The sequence below is a fragment of the Microplitis mediator genome, chromosome 6 (assembly GCF_029852145.1).
Source record: "Microplitis mediator isolate UGA2020A chromosome 6, iyMicMedi2.1, whole genome shotgun sequence".
NCBI lineage: Eukaryota > Metazoa > Arthropoda > Insecta > Hymenoptera > Braconidae > Microplitis > Microplitis mediator.
Window position 1 is genome coordinate 17,704,370 of NC_079974.1, and position 16,069 is coordinate 17,720,438.

A 16,069-nucleotide genomic window follows, 5' to 3' on the forward strand; every position below is an offset into this window, starting at 1 on the left:
ATTTTATTTAAACTGACATTTAAATTCAGTGGATTTTTATGATACTGAAGTTAGCCGACGTCTAATAATTTTTGGATTTTTTAAAAAATGATAAATTAAAAAAAAAAAATATTTAAAAAAATTGCACTTAGTCTTTTTAATTTTCTACGTGTGCATTTTTTCAGTTTATTTTTTTTTTCAAATAAAATCATAAAATTTTAAATTGTCTGCTGAGTTCAGGATCGTGAATTCTTTTGTAGGTTAATGGTGATTGGTCTGTTTAAATTAAATTTTCGGATGGAAATCAGACCAATGAAAGAGAGAAAACAAAAGACTGAGGACTCAGAAGTAGAATAATAAAGAGGAACAAATAAAAGGAAATTGTTGGTTTCATATATTAGGTATCATACTTATTTATTATTTTTTTATGCCGTTCAATTTAAAATATTCATCTTTCGCGTGACGCTTTTAAATATTTTTTTAATCGTGATAAATTAATTTAAATATTGATTTATCCGTTAAATTTATACATGTATGTACAAATAGTATGTACATATTTATATTAAATGTTTTGTCGCTAAACATATTTTACATTTACCGAAATTATGTTTATAAATAATTCAATGATAATTAATAAGTCTTTAATTTATTTATTTATAAAATTTTGATTTAAAAGTCAAAAGTTTTTTTTTATCAATAGAGGTTAGCTAGTAGTTTTGATTTTCCTCTAAGTGATGGCGCTGAATATGTTGAGAATTGTTGTATATATATTTTGTTCATATTTTTATTTTTTAGTTAAACGAAATTTGAGATTAAAATTTTGCAATGTTTAGGTTAAAGTTCATAAGTCGCAGTGTAATAAAATATAAATACTAGTTTATTTTTATAGCAATTAGATTGTTTTATCTGAATTTAAAAAAGTTTAAATTTCCCGCGTGAAATTTATTAGTATGGTAAATAATCACGCATCTGAATACAAGCTGTACAGGTAAGAGATAATTGCTGTTATTTTAATTAAAAACAAAGACAGTAAAAGATATTTATTAAAATGTTATCAAGTCAAACCAGTTGATCTGACATTTAGTTATAATGGTTATTAAAATGAATGTAGAGGTTTTGTAAAACCTTTTACTCTCGATTACATATTTCAACATAATAGTATTTCATGTTATCTTATTTATTTAATCTCATTTTCTTTAATGAAAGACTAAAAAATTTCTTGATAAAAAATAATGTTTGATATTTTAAAAGTTATTTAAAACATACCCTAAGCTGTAGTCGCTATGGTTGATTACTATAATTTTTATTATCTTATACTATAGCAGTAAAGATCGAGATCGTGAGCTTTTAAATGAACTACGATTTATTACTTCAAATATTTTTTGCGTCTGATAACTGTTCATTTATTCTAATTATAACGAGTATAAATTCTGTGTCGACTTCAGATTATATATATTCAAACTTAGTGAAATCGCAATGAAGCGTGAATAAGTTATAAATAATTTAAGTAAGAAAACCGCTTCAACCGCTTAAGAAGTTGAGACAGGAGTAGTTTGACTAGTTCTTTTTTATATCGTGTAAGATTTAACTATGTTCGTTTTTCTTGTGATGAAGCAGGTTTAATTTTTATTTCCCAACTCGCATACTTGGCTTCATAATATATATAAGAAGTTTTGAGACTGTTTTTTGAATTATCGATAAGGCACCAAAATGTTGACAAAGCGATCAGAATTTTATACCACCGAAAAAGTATCTGTTCAAAAGATTTGACACAAGTGCGCGGAAAAAAAGAAACTTTAAAAATTAGTCTTTGAAATTATAACCCGGAACCCGGTTGTCAACATGGGGAATTTTAACATTCAAATAGTAAATTTTATAATACGTGTCGTCTATTTTCTAAGTATCAGTTACGATTTTTAAAGTTCAAATAGTAATTTTTCTTGCAGAGACAATAAATTTTCATACTTATCTTGTAATTATTCACGTTTGAATCATAAACGAAAAAATTACTATTTAGAATGATGGTATTAACTGATCACTTTATCATTATATTACTTGTCATTCTCAATTTCTATAGTTCATTTTTTTCCGTGCAGGTACACATTTGATACAGTGTTCGCCATACAATTTGAAAGACCGATACTAATTAATAACACTAACAGATTAAACCACAGGAATTAATCGTAATTACATTGATTGCAAAAAGAAGTTAAAACAAGCTTGTTGACAAAATTTTCGAAGTTGTCAATTACTGTAATATCAGCCGGTAATGAATTTCAAATTTTTATGCCATGAATCAGGAAAGAGTTTTTGGTTTAATTACAATTGATAAAAACTTAAAGCTTGCAATTCATGAAAAAATTTAGCTGCCATTTTTTTTATCATTATTATTATCATTTTTTTAAAATTCTTGCATATAGGAGCGCCATCGATTGATCACTTTTTAAATGAGCAAATAAGTTGTGCACGTTTGGATTTCCCATTTTTTTTTTTTTTAATTATTATTTCAAATGAGTTTAAACAAGATGTTTTTCTCTTGTTTTAGGGCCAGTTTTTCAAACCAGGTCTATTTTTTATTTGGTTTTAAATTATTATTGCTGGTATATCTATATGTTATAACATATTAATGTATATTAGCAATATTAATTTAAACCCGGTTCGAAAAACTGGCCCTTATAATGACGATCGAGAGATAATAAAGTCAAAGGAAGTTATAAGATCTCAAAGATATTTCATTACTTCAAACGGCTATTGATATTTAATATGATATAAATCATTTATTTTTTTCATTGATATAATTGGACTTTTATAAATCAATTTATTTTAATGGCTTATTTATTTATTGTAAGAATTACAGGTTTTTTTTCTGTTAAATTTTCAAAGATTTTGTAGGAAATATCGAGAACACAATAGTTTATTTTTATTAAAAAAAAAAAAAAAAAAAATTACTTATCAATTTTAAAAGTAAAATTTTAAAGCGTAAATAAAATCGATTTTACTTCTTTTAATAGGCCAATATTTCTGTTTGCAGACTAATAATAATATAGTATGATAGAACGTTTCGATAAATTCATTTTACTGCAACATTAGCGATAAGATAATTTAAAATTTATATTACTATTATTTTTGTTGTTCTTAATAAAATTTCTTACTTCGCGATACAAGAGAGAACGTGTTTGTCTACAGGCTAAATCAATAAACTGCATTTGGAATGTTACTTTACCGTACAGCGTCAGGATGTTCTCGTGCACATATAGTATTTTTTTTTAATTTTATTTTAAACTCATTATCTGGATCGTGCATTCTACAGTAATAAAATTTTAACGCCATAAGATAAAAAAGTAAATCATTATATTTTAGATCAATTCAGTATATTTTTTATGTACTGAATAAATATTTATAAACAATGATTATCCACATATTTTTTATTGCAACAATTTAGATGTAGGACACAATTAAGAATCATATGTTACAGTCATTTTAAAGTATAATAGTGAACATACATTTTTTTTAATACCTAATTTTATTCATAATTATTTTTTTTTTAATTAAAATAATTCCAGTTATTCATTCATTTCTCCAATAATAGATAATATTTATAATGTGGCCATGTTTTGATGACTTTTTTTCTGTCATAATCAGATTTTACAAACTATGCTGTGATACTGTGAAATCTCCACCTACTCGGCCTTGATTAAGTATTGATTAAACTAGAGTTTTATATTAACTTTTTACTAAAAATATAAATGTAATACAATTTGGTTAATCAAATCGAGACATAACACCGCAGGAGACAATTCACGTAATAGGATAGGGGAGAGAAAACAATATTAAAAGACAGGGTAGTAGCAATTTTCAAAAGTGGTATTTTACTTAGAGAAAAAACAATAGCAGATAATATTTTTTATGGCAATTTTTGTTATGTCTACAGTAAAACCTTCTTATGTCAACATAGCCGCAATTATTATCTAGTAAAATTTTTTATCGAAAAACCGTTATGAATAATTTCGGTGAAATCTCCAGAAGTGGGGCTTCACCTGTGCGAAGAACAGCTTTATAGACTAAATGAGTATATTGACGTAATATATTGTTTAATAGTATGCTAGGTTCAAAAGAATCATAAATTAGGGTCATTGTAATTAAGTAATTAGATTACGGGAAGAATTAGGCAGGTATATATAATAAGACAAATACATATATATTTTTAGAAAATAAAGTGATAATTTGTATTTCTAAAATGACAAAAGTGCTTTTGAAATAGAAAATATTTCCACAAGACAGTTTAATTTTTACAGAAATCACGTTAGTTTGCAATTCAATTAATTCAAAATTATCGTTTCAAATAACTATTTTTTAAACAAAAATCTAGTTGCTTTATAATAACTGTGACGCAGCTATTTTATTTCTCTACTTTATGTGTTAATGACATGATATAAAATGTCTGATGATTATTTTTTTATTTAAATTGGTCTGCTGATAATAATTTTACCTTTAACTGCAAACTTTATAATTTTATGTTAATTTTATTTAAAGTCCATTTGTTGAAAAGCTTTAGAAATTGTCATTTTATTCACAGATTGAGATTTTTTGTATATAACCGCGTTTTTTATAATTTGAATATGTCGAAAATATTATACAGTCACGTAAATTTCGGATCAACGAATATAGTTAGTGACAAAAAATTTATATAAAAATATCATAGAAATAATTATCACGGTGGCATAATAAATTTCACTACTTTTTTTTACTTTGCGCGCTCATACGTACGGGTAACTTCGAGGTTGGGGTGATAGTAATCATTAATAATAATTATCATTACACAAATAATTAGCCTGTTAATTCCAAAAAAAATTTAAGAAAAAATAAAGTTTAACGAACAAATTTTTTTTTTTATTTCTAACAAAGGAATAAAAAAAAACTACAACCATATCGAACTTTGTCGCTATTATAAACTTTCCTTTATATATTTTATAATTAATCAGTAAAAAAAAAAGATCATCGCCTAATTTTGTGGGTTAGTTCTAAAACTTTCCGTTTAATCCTAAAGGTTTATGAGCTACATAATTCTAGTAAAATTTTCATTATTGAGCTTTATAGATGTTGCATGATTTATATGTGTAGCAAGTTTTGAGATAAACTAATACGTAATTATAATTTATGTAATCCTTGCCTCAAAAGTTCAATTTCCGAGTGTTGGATTGCGGTGAGGAAACGACGAATTCTTGAATCCTACACTATATCACTTTATTATTTTATACAGCACTATAATAGAAAACATTTCTGCATCTTCTATACTCTTATTCCACTAGCTTACAAATATTATGGTTAGCTTTGGTTATATTTATACTTTAAAAGAATGAAATTCCTTTTTTATAACACCTGCTTTGAAAGTTCAATTTCCGAGCGCTGTGTCGTGTCGGAAGCGCAAAATATATTCAGCCTTGCCTACATATCTTACTTACTTAACCGCACTTATGTGCTAAGTAACCTATAACTTTACAGTTTTAACTTTACTATACTAACGTAGTAATGAGATGTCACGACCAGTGATTTCATTTAATTTTGCTCTCTATAGTTAACGATGTGATTGTACTTGAAGCGTGTGAAACGCTACCACACGTTGCAACAACGCATTCCTTTTTACTTTCTGTTGCTCATGTGATACGTATCGTATATGATAGACAACTTTGTCAGTTTATGGTTTCTGTAATAAAAAAATAAACATTCATAAACTATAAATTATGTTAAAAATGATCATATCCTTGGAAAATTTGATTTAAAATAAAATTTGTATTTTTTACTTCTCGACAATTGAACTTTCATAGCAGGGCTTGTAAAAAATACTGTCTTACAGGTGGACTAAGAAGTAAACATGGGAATCATGATCCGGCTTTACGGTTCGCCTACGGCTTGTAGCAATCAGTACACTCGTTCTCATGCCAATGCATCATAAGCCTTACGCTCATTTCGCAACAACATGATAGTCAAATTATTCGCTTCTTAGTACACGTGTAGCATAAACTACTATTACCGACTGACATAATGATATATACTGCTTACTGTCGATTTATTCGAAGTAGCTAGTGGGGACTCGTAAGGACTTGCTCGTTCTGTGCGCGCGCATTAACCTCTGCTAATTTTGTCAACAGTGCAATATACTTGTAATTTTAGTAATTAATTAGTGATAATTTTCTCCATAAATTGAACTTCTGAATCATGGATTGCATAGAACATTGTATGTTACTTATCCGACTTTTTTTTTTTTATTTATTAATTTAAACTACAATCTGCTAATTAACATTATGTAATTTTTATGGTACATATATTACAGGTGTTAGAGGTAAACTCTATGGCTTGCGAGGTATTTAATTAGTTGAATCGGGTTTTCAGATCTGACGGTTCATATCTTTTCAGTCTTCTGCTAATTTGTTCGACGTTCAGTAGGTTTGTTGCTAGAGTGTTGGGGTGATACATTAGTCTAGTCTCATAGTTGATGCTGAATTGTTTTATTTCAGATTTTACGGTTGGAATTCCGAGATCTCTGTGAATTATCTTGTTTGACACAAACCATGGCGCGATAGCTATGGTTCTTAGTGTTTTAGACTGGAATCGCTGGAGTTATCCGACTTATATTATAAATAGTTATTATTATATAATAATGATAATAATATTATTATATCTTCTTAAAACTATCAAGAGCTTTAAAATATTGCGGATGAGAAATTTAATTGTGGTTATGATAATTTAAAGAGTTTTAATTCCTCGGAGTTTACTGCAGAAAAATTTATGAGGTATTTCTCTTTACTGTAAAAATACTATCTTACTCGTTAAGCTTTTTAATAGAATTTCTGTGTATTTTAATTATTTACCTGGCTATAATTACATTTATCAAAACATCCAACTCACCGAGCTATTTAAAATATTTCAAATAAGTATTTTTATTGCGGCTCTAAAGGTTTCACTTCTTTTTGGTTTATTCTACTCGGCGGAGTGATAGAATAAAATTAATGTAACTAAATCATAATTTTTGAATTGGGTACTAAGGGTCGAAAAGCTAACAAATCGGCTTTAGCGCTTTCGGGCTTCATTTTAGATATATACTGATCTCGACAGATCTTGATTTAGTTTTGATATTTCCATAACTTACTTAGAAGTTAATATTAATACACAATTGATTTTCATAAATTTACTGAGCACAAAACGAGCTAGCTGAATAGATATTTAGAATATTCAGAAAAAACAATTGAAAAAAATTGTTCGTGATACAGCATCGAAACTTCAAGTGTCGGTGTCTGTGCAGCGAGTCGAAAGAAGCTAATTTCAGCCCAATGACCCCACAAATATTAGTAAACGCGTAAATTACAAATGTCTTTTTCACCGAATGATAAAAACTAGCGCATGTGTCATTCTTCCCACTAACAGAAATAAAAATTAAAATTTTCAAGTACAGATCTGGTGAAAAATTGTAGACACACCACAGAGGAAGTGGTTCGCAATTATTCACGCAGCTTAAAATGTTCTATTTTCGTCCCTAGGTGTGTAATATACTATTGTCAGCGGGCAGAAAAAAATTTGTTTTAGCTCTTGGGAAGAAACAAACAATTTTTCTGCCCGTTCCAAGCCAGTTTCACTCTTGATTTCAACTTTGATACGTGTCATTTATTTATTAATAATTATCGATTGTCAATTTTATTTATGTAAGTGATAGTTTTGACTTTGTGATCGTATTTGTTATTTCTGCTTAATTATAGATTGCGATTCACAATTGAACCCTACGCTAATAACTGATCACACCATTGGTCTTAAATTAATTTGTTTTTGACTGGCTGCTGACATTGAAGTTTGAAGATTCAATGCAGTTAATCATGAAAAACATACTGTTTGAGACAGGATTAAATACGATTTCAGACTGCAGGGTATTGCCTACGGCTCAGGCAGACAACTTCACTTTGGTTTGAAATCGTCTTGTTTCATTTCTAGTTACAAAATATACTATTTACAGGTCAAAATTAAGTATTATTTAAACTTACGCATCTCTAGCTTTTTTGAATTGATTTAAATATTTTTTTGATCTAAAAAAAATCTTATCTACTTTAAATTCCTGTTAAAAAATCTACCTTTTTAAAGATCGAATTTAAAATTAACTATTTAATTGTTTTTAATTACTATTTTCAATCAACTTATTTATCGTGATATTATTTGAGGTAGTATTATGATACTATTAGTATCAACATACATATGTTTGAGTGAATCACATTGTACAATGTGCTTGCGTCACGTTGAATCGAGTTCTACCTTAATTGCATCTTCGAAACAAGGACCTCGGCCAATGTTCGTGATTATTCTGCAATTATCGTCGACAATAACGCTACAAGCTTCAACTATACAACGTTGATTGATACATATTCCAAAATGAATCCCGCAGGATTTGAAAGTCTCTTGATAATATACGTCAAACATAGTAACAATTTCGACGCCGGAAATTGTGATACAAATTGATTGTCAAACATTCACGTTTTCAATTTAAAAAATATATACACCTATTTATCAATATTCTGTACTGAGTATAAAACATTTGCATTTGACAGTACCAATATTAAGTCTACTTATTCATTTTTTTAAAAATAAAATTTTATCTAATAATTTTTTTTTCTTTTCACCTTTTTATTTATGCATATTTGTTAATTTGTAGATGTCCTAGTTTTTTTTCTTCGTGTTGATCTTATTAATACTAGAAATCAATAACTTTTACATGATCATTATTATTTTTTTTACAACTACAGTCGGACCTTGTTATAAGACTATTGTTATGTCAGAAATTGACATAAATGAATGTTTTTGTGGGTATTTGGCCCAAGCCAAAGCCTATAGACCGGGAACCCCAGAGATCTTTTATAAAGGAGGATAGGTTTATTTTTAAATTAATAAAACGATATTTAAATTTTAATTTCTAACTATATTGTCAAATCAATTACAAAATTGTTGAGATTGAGAGATTATTCTCTGATAACACTGTTTGAGATAAGTACTAGATCATTTTCAGTTATACAATTTTTCGGTACGTTATTTAAATCAGTTCTTCATAATTAATAATAAAAATATTAGGTGGCTAATCAGCCGACTCAAATTTACAAAATTCAAAATTATATTTACTATTTTAATTTTAAATTACATGGGTTTGAATTTTAATGTTATAAATCGGATATTACTAAACTGAACATTTTTAAATTTTATTTAATATTTTTATTATTTTGTTATACCCGTTTTCCTGTAAGAATACTTGATGAACTTCAAATTAAGTAATTATACTAGTTTAATTTATACTAACACTTTTCTTTTTCTTTTTCTTCATTGTAAAAACTTGTTCACACCTTGATGAATGCAGCCAGAAGAGAGCGAGACTTTAATTTTTTTTCTCGGGCCCAAAATTTTCTTATCTGCCCCTCCATATTTGTCATCTTGGTCGATGCACGCATTATTCTCCCCACTATGATTTTCCTTGACAGATCTTTTGATGTTCGCGTGGCTCATTGTGTGTTATAAAATTTTATGAATTAAAAAAAAATTATTTTGAAAATTATAAAAATTAATCGGACGTCACACTATCATTCTGTCTTTTTTATAAACCAGGTATCGCGAAAGTTTGAGAGAGAAACTAATAGTCATAACGAGGTCCTACTGTAATTATAACAAATAACAACATTTAATACAAGTATTAATAAAATTTTCATTATAATTCATTTTTCTAGAAGTTTGACAGTTATTTTTTTACGATACTGTCAAAAAAATAATAAATATGAAAAATTGACAATAGTTATTTTATGAACGATTTTTTTAGATGTCAACATGGAAAAAAAAATAATGAGACATCTAATAAAAAATTTAAATTACCAAAATACACATACAAAGGATTTTCTTGCAAGGTCGAGCTACTCTATAGCGCTTGAATAAACTATGAGGACAGTGACATGAGAAGTAGTGTATTCGTAGATCTAGAACACGAGTGGGCGAGTGTTGATTTATTTTCGTGTCAGATGTGTTAGATTTTTTTTTTTACTTATCCTTCTTTTCATCTGTATCTTTTTTTTTCTAGCATCATAAAAGCTTAGCATCAACATTAACATCTTTTCTGTTATTTAGATATTAGCATTACTTAGTACTATACCTAGTATGAAACGTTGCTCGTTTAAACAACATGCATGGATGAACTGAATAATAGGCCAATTGAGTCTCTAGTTGTTGTACCGCAGTACGTATGTATAGTTTTCGATTCCAATTCTCTGGACTAATGAGTTTCACGATGTTCATGAGAGCAACAGAGAGTATATATTATCTCTGTTAATCTTTCTCTCTCACACTTTGCCACTATATCTCTTTCTCTCTCTTGGTGAATTGCTTGGGCTGTTGAGTGTATACATCTGTCGCAGTGGGATTCAAATTTATATTCATTTTATTTTTTTTAATTAATACACAATACATATGTATATTTAATGTTAACTCTAGTTGCAATATTCATGCACTCATCCGTGATTTTCAATTATTCTACTACTATAATTCACTACTAATTAATTCATTACCTATTGTTAGCTCAATATTTTTCGTCAGCTGCGTTATTTGAAAATATTTTTTTTTTCAGTTTTAATTAATACACTTTTTGCTTGGATATGAATTTATAAGTTTATTTATTTATTTTAATTTTTTTTTTTTGCATACCGAACCCGAAACTGACTCAAAATTGCCCTTAAGACTGTGTTTAATTAGCATAATAAGTTTTTAAGCGCAAAGTTGGTGGCTTGAGTGGCGGACGGTTGGTTCGTTAATTTCCGAGGGTCGAATCTACTGGATGATCCTTGAATATTCATGCTCGTGTACAGTGGATTAAAAATAAAATAAAGTATTCGTGAATATTAAAAAATAGATTCATTAAATTTGTCGGTTTTTTTTTTTTAACATTTTTTTTCTTCTAATTTTTGAATAAAGGCTAGTTTTAGTTCTACTTAAGTGATTTAGTTTTATTGATATAACTTTTATATTTTGTAATGAGTATAAAATTGGATTATTTTAGTGCTTTTGCGGCATTTTTATGGTATTATACAATTTTAATTAAATTTTTTTATGTTTTTTCAAGAAGTACTTTTATTTAGTTGTATCTATTATTATTAAAATTTAAAGGATCTATGATTTTTTACAAGACTTTTTAGAGTAAGTGTGTAAGTAAGAAAGTTACACAAACGCAAATGCTCGTCTATCAAATCTGGTGCCAGAATGGCGGGACCAACCGGCGCCTTTACTACTGTTTTTCTTCAAACCCTCGTCTCTTTTCACCAAACGTCTACTATCATACTTATACTTTCACGATTTTAAGTTACTTTCAAAGCTTTTAATCTTTAAAATGATATTTAAAATACAAAATTTAAACAAAAATAGTTAGTAAAAGAATAGCTTATAAAAATTTAATTAATAATCATGAAATAAAACTTAATAACGTATAGAGAGTGATGTTTTTTATCGAGCTAAATATTTTGTGGTTTAATAATTCATCTCGATCTTCTATTTTCAGGATGTTCTATATTAAAGATGATGGAAAGTGGGTTTTACCGTGGATGTTACTAGATATTGCTGCTGTTTCATACAACGGGTGAGTTTACATTTTGTGTCATATTTTTATTATCAATTTTTTGTATAACAAAAAAAACACATTATATATATATATATATATATATATATATATATATATATATATATATATATATATATATATATATATATATATATGACGTGGAGACTTTTAAAAACGTATTTTCTTCTGCAATTGCTTGAAATAACCCCTTGAAATGTGTCACGTTTACGTAAGCAGATTTTTATATTCTTCCAACATTGAAATCGGTTTTAATAAGCCAAATTAATTCAAATTTCATTTTTGAACAGTAATTGGAATGAAATTTTTAGTGGTGTTCCGCAAGGTAGCGTGCTAGGACCGTTGCTTTATTCAATTCATGTATCTGATTTAGGTTTATTATTAAATAAATGCAAGCATTTATATTATGCGGATGATTTGGTAATATATCGTGAATGTAAGCTAAGTGATATTATAAATTGTATTAAAATTCTAAATGATGAGGTTATGATTATCACGGAGTGGTGTAGGAAAAATGGACTTAAACTTAATACTGGCAAAACTAAATCGATAATTTTTGGTACCTCGTTTAAATTAATTGACATAGAAAGTATTGTGATTCCTAATATTACTGTCGATGGTACTCAAATTGATTATTGTAAATCGGTAAAATATTTAGGTGTCATTCTAGATGATACACTTACTTGGTCACTACAAATTACAGAAATATGTAAAAGCAGTATAGTAGCAGGACACTGGTGCAATTAAAAATTAATGGCGATATCTTTAATTTACAACTAAAAAAAAAATTGGTTGTGACCTTAATGTTTCCGATTTTTGACTATTGTGCTGCAATTTATACCGATATTACTAGTCAACAGCAAATTAGACTACAGAGAAAGCTTGACGCTTGCGTTCCATACATATTTAGGATATCTAAGTATGAACATGTAACGCTGTATTATACAAGCTTACGATGGTTGACGTTGAAATCAAGGTGTGAGTTTTTCTTATCATGTCTAATATATAAAGCTTTGTATCTAACTCAAAAACCACTAATTAGAAATGATTTATCTATTATAGAGCCTCATTCTCGCAGAGGCGACATTCGTCAAAATTATCATGAGCTGCCTAATAGTCATAGTGCTAAATATGATAGGTCATTTCTGGTTAGTGCTATCAGAGCTTGGAATAAGTTACCAGCTAATTGTACGCAACAGCCAACTTTTTTGGAATTCCGTAAATCAAGTTATGAATATTTTTTGAGTCATAATAACTAATTATATTGCTTTATTTGTGTGGATTGGGATGGAGACTAGATTGATTAATGTGTTAAATATGTTAAATAAATGTAAATAATCGCCTATTGCTAATTACACTAATGTATACTATACGATTAAATGTATCTGTTTTGGATGGCTGCAAGGAGTTACAACTTCATGGCCAATCAACAATAAATAATAATAATAATAATTATATTTAAAAACATAATTTCTAAAATAGCAAGTCAACATGTCTTTTAAGAGTGATTCGCAAATAATTTTGTCCAAGTTTTTTTCCCAAATGGAAGCTCTTTTCACAAGACACATATATCAAGGCTCGATGCACTACTCTATCATCTATAATAGCGTTTCTCAGTCTAATTTATTGCGAGTTTCCATTCGGTTACACGGAAAGAAAATTATGGTAACTGTTTTTAATGTGTTGACGAAATAAAAACCGATAACGTTATTGTAATAATAACAACTTGAAATTATGGGATAAATGACCATCATTTCTGGCAAAAGTTGCCATATCAATGCGAACAATTTCTATAATTATGGTAATAGTTCCTATATCGTATTGTAATTGAATTATGGTAATGATTAATCATAGTCATCGAAATAGTTCCCAAAGTCACATAGTTATGAATCCTATATCTACATTGGAACGATTCCTACCCTAATTAAAGAAAATGATTTACTCAATGATGAATGTATATAGTATTAAAATTGAATTGTTTTGAATCATTTCAAATTATTTTGAATCTTTTTTTTTTAATCAGGGTAGGTTCATATGGGAATAATTTTTTGCATTATGGTAATGGGTGCTATTCCTATAATCGATACTTCAAAAAAATTTGTTGCCATACGATATAGGAATCATTCTTATAATATATTGTAATTGTTACCATAAATTTCTCTCGGTGTGAAAAAAATTTGGACAAAGTCTCCATTTGCTGTACAATTGCAATGAATACAGTTCCATTTGTCCCTCCGATTGCAAAAGAAAAAAAAAGTACCAACCACCCTTAAGCATATATATATATATATATATATATATTTAGCGACGAACCTTTAGGATTAGATTGAAACAATCACTACCTAAGTCGCCAAATACCATAGAGTGAAACGTTGTGAGCGATAATGAGAAGAGGAGAGATGGAAAAATTAATTTGTGGGGTGAGAGGCTTTTCGTCATAATTTTTTCTTATTATTTTTTCTGTGATTATTCTCATTTTTAACTTCTCGCTATGAAAATCAAAAATTTGGTAAAAAAATTAGAAGTTATTGGTTTTGATCCGATTTTCAAAAATCAAGTTTTCATCAGATCTCGACGTTTTGAGGTTCAAGGAAGCTATTCTGACTATTTTTGGATGGACGTCCGCGTATGTATGTGTGTGTGTATGAATGTACGTTAACTAATTTTTGTCGTACAATATCTTTGAAACAAATCAACCGATTTGGACGTGCTTAGCTGCAGTCGAAAGGGCTCATCAAGACTTAGATCTGATTAGATTTTGAAGTTCATTGGTCGAGTAGTTGACGAGTTATAAAAAAAAAAAATTTTTTTTTATTAAGTTATTTTTATATAACTCATAATTGCCCAATTTTTTTAAAAATGTAATCAGTTTTGAGTCTTTATGAGCCCCTTCAATTGCCGTCAAGCACGTCCAAATCGGTTGATTCGTTCTAAAGATATCGTACGACCAAAATTAATTAATTTTTTTTAATAATGTATTTTGTTTGGTTGAACAACAAAAGAAACATATCTCAACTTCGAAAAGCCCAAAAATTTGCAAATAATAACGTTTTTGAGCTTTCTGAGCTCGAAGACAGCGGGAAGTTTTGGGGTTGGCCCATCCCGACTAGAATTTTTTCCTGATTTGCCTGAAGTACCATAAGAACCTTGTCAGGTTAATGTAAGGTTTGCCTTATTAGGGCAAACCTGACGAGTTCCTAATGAGGATCTCATCAGGATATCCTTGTTCAAAAAACAGTTATTAGCTATTTTTTAAAATAATTGCTAATAAGGTAACCCTGATAAGGATATGATGAGGATATCCTGGTAAGGATCTGATAAGGTAATCCTGCTAAGGACCTCATGGGTCATTAGCGTCACATCCATATTAGTTCCTCGTCAGGATATCCTGATCAGGACCTTATTTGAAATAAGGTTAATCTGATAAGGAACTTGTCAGATCCTTATGAAAAATTCTAGTCGGGCAGAAGGTCAACCGTTTTTCAGTTTTTTTTTTTTAAATATATATTATTTTAATCATTATTCACTGTATTCATAGACGTCATAATAATATTAAAGAAGCAAAAGCGTTGTTAAATTACTTGAAACGATCAGGATATAAGCGTAGCTTCTCATCTTTTTTTAACTTTCGCGCTTGTACCGCAATATCGACGATAACGACGACGACAACGTTAGTGGGTCGCATTGTTTTTTTTTCTTTTTTATCTTAAAGCATCATCATGAGAAAGACGTTTCAAAAGAAATAAGAAAAACTGGCAAGTCAATACCTTAGCTATTTTTTCCAATGTCAATTTGCTCTGAGCAATGTCTGACTCGTTTCATTTCTTTTCCCTTGAATCAATTCACCTTTTGTCTTCTATTCTATTTGCTTTTTTTTTAACTGACGTTTTTTATCACTAAGTGGAGCTTGTTGAATAAAAACCCGTTATGCAACATTATTACCATCACATATTGACAATTTTTACAAATCACAATAACACAAATAAAAAACGATACAAAAATCTGACGAAGGTCTGATCGCGTAAAGTAAACCCGAAATTATCCACGTCAATGAGCTTGAGGCCATTATTATTAAATACATTATCGAGTTCAAAAAGCTTAAAACTAACGTTTAGACAGCAAATACTTTTTTTTTTCTTTTTTATGTTCGAAATATTAAATATAAAAAATTCAAAGTTGGTAAAAAGTGATTTTTTTTTATAAATTTTTTATTCGAAGGTCGACATACACACTTAGTCATTATCCTAAAAGTAGGTATAAATAAATGCTTTATAAGATTTCAAAACCTTGACATTTGATAAGAATTTCGAGTTTTCAAAAGTCAGACTGAAATCAATAACTTGTTTTCCTTTTCCTTTTTTTTTTTAAATTTAAAATTCTATTAAAAACAAAATGAGAAAAATATTAATAACATAAGATAAAAGATCGTATGAACAAAAAATAAAATTAAAA

The 16,069-nt window shown here is 28.3% G+C and overlaps 1 protein-coding gene across 3 annotated transcripts in view; it reads left to right on the forward strand.

The window, feature by feature from the left end:
* Window positions 1-346: 346 nt before the first annotated feature.
* LOC130669503 (uncharacterized) overlaps window positions 347-16,069 on the forward strand; it is a 192,910-nt gene continuing 177,187 nt past the window's right edge. The window contains exons 1-2 of one of the 3 annotated variants that reach the window (XM_057472448.1): window positions 347-380; window positions 11,540-11,617. The gene's annotated coding sequence lies outside the window, so the exon portion shown is untranslated. Of the gene's footprint in view, window positions 381-909; window positions 968-11,539; window positions 11,618-16,069 lie in introns of those variants that run through there. The other 2 variants (XM_057472447.1, XM_057472449.1) reach the window with 2 other exon arrangements.